The sequence below is a fragment of the Notothenia rossii genome, assembly GCF_949606895.1.
Source record: "Notothenia rossii genome assembly, chromosome: 6".
Taxonomy (NCBI): Eukaryota; Metazoa; Chordata; class Actinopteri; order Perciformes; family Nototheniidae; genus Notothenia; species Notothenia rossii.
Window position 1 is genome coordinate 63,704,847 of NC_136909.1, and position 6,191 is coordinate 63,711,037.

Here is a 6,191-nt window from a genome sequence, read left to right on the forward strand (position 1 = left end):
GGGCGGGAGATTCATGTGATTGGTTGCTCGCAAAAAATCGCAAAGCTTCAGACACGCCCAGCTTCAAGATTTTTTCATGCCTGTAGTGTAGACGGGCCGTTAAGAGAGATAGCAGCAATGCCCAAGGCCGTAGACCTATGCCATGGGAAAGGAGACAGCGAGAGGAGAAAATGATGAACTGTTCGAAGGTTGAATACCAAAGCAAATTATTCCCTAACATTGAGTATGAAGAACATAATGTTGGAAAGGCGGGCTCCAATGCATTCTGAAGATGGGAACATGCAGGGCCAGCCCTTTGCATAGGCAGTATAGGCGAATGCTAAGGGCGCACCAATCAATGGAGGGCACCGAAAATTGAAAAAAGTTAGAAATTAAAAAGATATTTTTGTTTTTTATTTCATAAACAACACAATTTCCCGATTTTGGATCAACAAAGTACGTCTTATTATCTTATACTAACAGAACTACGCCTATATTGCGTACAGCGCCCATACACTATGGCGCACACCCCCCCCCAAATCAAGTTGAACTGCCCCAGCCCCAGTAAAAACCAGAGGTTTATGTGAAATAGTTCTTTTTTTGAAATCATGGTTTTAGTGTGCAATTATAGGTTTTCATTTTGTATTTGTGTTAATTTAAAATAAATCAAACTCCCAAAAAACATATACAGCTTTTATTAACATTGGAATTTACTGTGTAAGCAAAAATAAGAGAATAGATATTCATCTATTCTCTTATAGTATAAAATACTATATGACAGTAAAAAAAATGTTTATTAATAGAATACAGTTTAAAAGGGGAGTGATTTTTAAAATATCTATAAATAAGAAGAACATCTGCTTACAGTTCTGTTTCATATGGGTGTTGAGAGATGCATCCATAGATCTCTTAATGTTGCTCTCAAAGTGCACCAGATTGATGCTTTTAACTTCAATATTTAAAAAAAAGAAATCTTCCCGGGGGAAGATGCATGCCCCCGGACCCCCCAAGAGGAGGTTAGGTCCACCCCCCACTTAAATCATGTTCAAATGGATAGGATACTAAATACATTTGCACACATCTTGTGTCCATATATTTCTGTTTTGGTGGTCATGCCACAACCGTGCATGCATGCGCAGGTCATAGTGAGTGTCTGCATTTGGGGGGGGGGGGCGCCTGCTAAAATCTTGCCTAGGGCAGCAAATTGGTCAGGGCAAGACATGCATACGTAACTTGAACCACCATGTCTTTAAAATTGTAACATGTCCACCATTAGGATTCAATTTACATGTTTCAGCTCAAGAATAAGCATTTACTTACATTCCACCACCGTTGATGAGTAGCGTGGTTTTCTCTTACAGTCAGCTGCCAACACCAAGTATCCCTACATCACCCCATAACCCCCCCCAACACGCGCTCGCTCACTTCTTCTGCTTGAGCAAACACTGAAGGCCTCCTCATTCTGTCAGTCTGAATCAGGTGAGTGTGCACTTTAGATTGACATGATGCACAGTATCATGAATGCATTATGTGATGCGGTGAAGACCATAGTGAAATGTCATGTTCCTCTAAATCCCTACCAATTTGTGAAGACCAATATTGTTTGGAAGACATGAATCTTTATCTGTGTCAGCATTTAAAAGTTGCAAAGAAACACATACTAGATAATATACTTTAAAACCTACAGAAACAAAACTCTTTCACTTATCAATATCTGTTAAGGTGTTGAATGTTTTTGACACGTACCTTGAGATGTTCCCTGTTATAACAGAAACACACTTGTTAGGTTCCTGCTCGTTGGCTGCTTTCCCTAACAGGCAGTTCTTTACATGCGCTATTTCAATTTGGTTTGTTTGCCAGACTTCTATAAAGGGTTTAGTTCATCTTTTAATTGTACACAGCAATTCAATCTGTTAAAAAAGCTTTGTGACACCATCAGCCATGTTATACTGTACCTTAAAAGGGACCTATCATGCAAAATGCACTTTTTTATGTCCTTTATACATAAATGTGTGTCGGGAACTCACAAAGTGTCAGAAAACAGAACCCTCTCTCTTTTTCTCCATACCCAAATCTCTAAAAACGGGGCTACAAAGGAGCTGATCCAGATTTGCGTCCGATATGACGTAATATCGGAAATGTGGACCCACGGCTCTATCAGAAACGTTGCTATCAGAAACAATGCACAACTGTTTTGGACGTAATATGGTCTTTGTTAACATTAGCAATGCATCACTAACACTCATGCTCACTGCTTGTAGCACTTCGGGATTTGAAGTCAAATACGAAGTGCTTTATAAATGAAACCCATTATTATTATTATTATTATTATTACTCAGAGCTAACCTTTTCAACTGGAGAGAGTGTGTGTAAAAAATCAGGAAATTAAAAAAGGACTCCATGCTGTTTCAGAAATAATCCTTGATGTGGTTTGGAACATGATGGCGTTTTATCACGGCAGAATTTAACTGTATATGCCCGGTAATTCTGAGCAGGCATTAGTTCTTCCTTTTTTTCCAAGCTAAGGACCCAAAATCTGTGTTTCTCTAACAGGGCTCAAATAGAGGGATATGAGGGATGTCTAAAATGCATGATCTGTTTGGTATTTTGAGCAAACCACATCATAGATATGTTTTTATATATTTGTAAAGAGAACCATAATATATGCCTAAGAATAGCATGAAAGGAGAGCTTTAAAGACTTGCCACTGAAGGTCCACACAGAGTGAGGTGCAGTGGAATAACCTCTGACTCAGAGTCACTGCAGATATATACTGTATATCATTATAAAACGGACAAGTTAAATTAAGCTTAGCGTAAATTCTTTCAGGAAGACTGGTATACATTCAGTCCGCAGCTGCTTATAATCAGCTCATCACGGGCGTTCTCTTTAACCTATTACATTCACCTCATTCTCTAGCAGCCAATCACCGAGCTGCAGCCAAACTTTAAAATGGTTCTCCTCTCTCCTGCAGTCAGCTGTGATTTCAGGTTGTCATGCTGCCGCCATACCCGTTCCAGATCCTCGTCGCAGATCCTCGAAGCAGATATCAAGTCTCGTCCAGCCCTCGCAGCACCATTCAAAAACCCAGCGTGTGGTTAAACCGGGTCACCATAATGCTCTGATGCTCAATGACGTCCATGCACAGCCAGTGCGGCTCCGGAAAATAATGGGGAAAAGATACTCATCTCTAAGCCTCAGCAACCTCTCAAGAGCGAGAGGAAAAGACCTCCATCGGCAGAAACACGGGTACAGGCCGGCCGTCTCGGCATAGTGAACGAGCCGATCCGGCATCATAACGGAGTCGAGGCTCTCGGATCAGCTGATCCGCGAACACGGAAGTTGCATTACGCACAAGCCGACGCGAGCAGGCCCTCTACGCCGCATTCTATCCCTCCCGGAAAAAATTCAAACAGCAGATAAGTGACGTTTATCCTTTTTCTCAGTAACGTTAGGCACGATCGCCTCAGTGTCTCATCAGATCGTATCTTGCACCCCTTCGTGGTTGGGGCCATTCCGGATAATTACAAGTAGCCTAAAAACATGTTTAGTCTTGCTGCACCTCGTTAACAACTACCGTATTCTCTGATAGAGGCGCATCGTCTCTCTGATTCCCTATTTAAAGGGCTCTCTAAAGCGTCCCCTCCTCTCTCTTAGGTTACGAATAAAATAAATAATATGGATATATAATGGATGAAATGAATAAAATAAGATAATATTATATTTAAAATGAATAAATATAAAGAAGAAAGTATGCACAGCTTCTCCTTCATACTTTCATGCATATAACTGGTGGTGGTGCAAACCGTGCTCTTGCTTTACATGATCATACGATCCCGCTATCTGGTTCTTTAATATGTCTCAGTTCACACTTTTCCATCAAGCACATAAGAATAGATGCAATATAACAACTCACGTCAACGGCCTTACAGTGCACGCTCACAGCAATGAGTCACTCACTCAGCGTTCGTTTTAATCATCTGCAGAATACCTTCTTGCATTACATTATTCATTAATCAGCACTCCTTAACGGTTTAATCTAATCGTAGCGATGGCGAGATGAAGCTTTCCAGCAATTAGCTTGCAAAAGGGTATCTCATGAGGCTTCACTTGAACACTATCCCCCTGCTGGTCAACACGCATAAAACAGGCAGATATATCTCAACAGCGTGATCTTCTCGTACTAAGTTCCCATGATTAAGCCTTAGAATAACCCTCGACAATGAACACAAAATCATATCACATGTGTATCAATATCGTACGCATTATTTTTTTGTCTTTATTACTTATTTTATTTATTCATTGCCTTATTTATTCATCGCCTTATTATTTATTTATTATTAATGTTGGTATTCATACATTCATTTATGCATTTATTTAGTTATACATACGGGATGTTCCTTCCTCTATACGTGAGGGTCTGAGCTCTACAGGAGGGGTAACATGAGTGTTTTAAACGTGTCAGTGGTTCAACAGATCTGAGCACTATCTAAGCAGTCACGTGGCATAGACGGACAGCGAGGCTTCTAACGATACAAGCCTTGATACACGCTTCACTGGATTACTCAGACCATGCTCCGAAGCCTCGGCGCATTACGTAACATCACTAATCGTATCCCTGTCTGTATATTGTGTTTATATGGTATGCTATTTCTGCCTACCTCATCACGGCTTCTTGCACGTATGCTTCAAGTTGCAATGCTTCTCTTAGAGCAGGGGTGTCAAACTCAAGGCCCGGGGGCCAAATCCGGCCCGTGACTTCATTGTATGTGGCCCCACAAGAGCTCTGAAAGAATATAATATGTTTATTATACGGTTTCAATGGCGATTTACAGAAGCACGTTGCCCATAAACTACATGTCCAACAATGCATCTCTCATTTGCCTTTTTTTTTTCAGAATTGACTTTTTTCCAAAATGTCACCTTTTTTTATTTTGCTTTTCTTTTTAAATCATTTTGTGTCACTGAAAATACTTGCAATTATTTGCCCTAGACTTCTGCTTTCAGACGTAGTTAATTATAAAGTTATTACCCTATCCGATAATAATCCAATGCAGAGGCGATGATGTAATATAATACAATATTTTATATATATTAAATATTTATATATGTATTTTTATATTGTCTTAAAGTTACAACCGGCCCTTTGAGTGAAACCATAATGCGAATGTGGCCCGAGATGAAATTGAGTTTGACACCCCTGTCTTAGAGGTTTTAATCCATGCAACATCAGGGGGCAGGGAGATCAGACCCTATAACATATGCCCCAGCGTCAGCCAAGCTAACAGGAGTTATTCACCATGCAACATAAGCATCAGGGGGCAGGGAGATCAGACCCTATAACACAAGCCTCAGACCTCTATAACCCTATAACCCTATAACGCAGCTCAGCGAGCTATCAGGAGCCATACTCCTTGCCACATAAGCATCAGGGGGCAGGGAGTCAGACCCTATAAACACGCCTCAGCAACACAGCCAAGCTAACAGGAGTATGCACTCCCCAACGTGGCCCAAAGCTCTCTCTATTATCAGGTTAGTAGTATTCCATCACACACAGGCGGGCAGGGAGAAGCTCTGCCTAAACACGACTCAACTTCATTGTCAGTAAGATCAGGCCAGAGAACACTTAACAGATGCATCAGCAGCACCTCTTAATGGCCGCAGCTCACTTTCATTCTAACGGTTTCCCTTCTCTTTCACTGCGTAATTCCAGTCTAACCCTGGTTGTTTTCCTAGACTCGCCGCATCATACAAGGTAAGGTAGATCACGTTCAGTGCAGCTCCACTATCGTAACACCTCACGGATTATCGTAATGATTCATTTCATCGATCATTCTTTTTTTGGGGGTTTCTCTCTCCTAATAGGCTCCTCCTCCCCTAAATCATCACAGCATGATGGGGTCTTATCTTCAACATATATATTTCCCCTCGTTCACACGGCAACACATATGTTTTACACTAGCGAACTAAGTTCTGATTAATGAAATCAGCACAAGCACTTCTGGAAGTACGTCTCTTACACTCTCTTTCAATGTCTACCCTGTCAGCGTCGTCAGACAATACAAGCGAACAGTAGTTAATTCATGTAAACATGATCATTATAGAAGTTAGGGAACTTCTTCCTCAGCTAATGTCCAGTAGAGTCGGGTGAGTCTGATTCATCCAGATCATTAACCCGGATCCTAGTATGACCTGGGAGTGGCGAGTCTCCC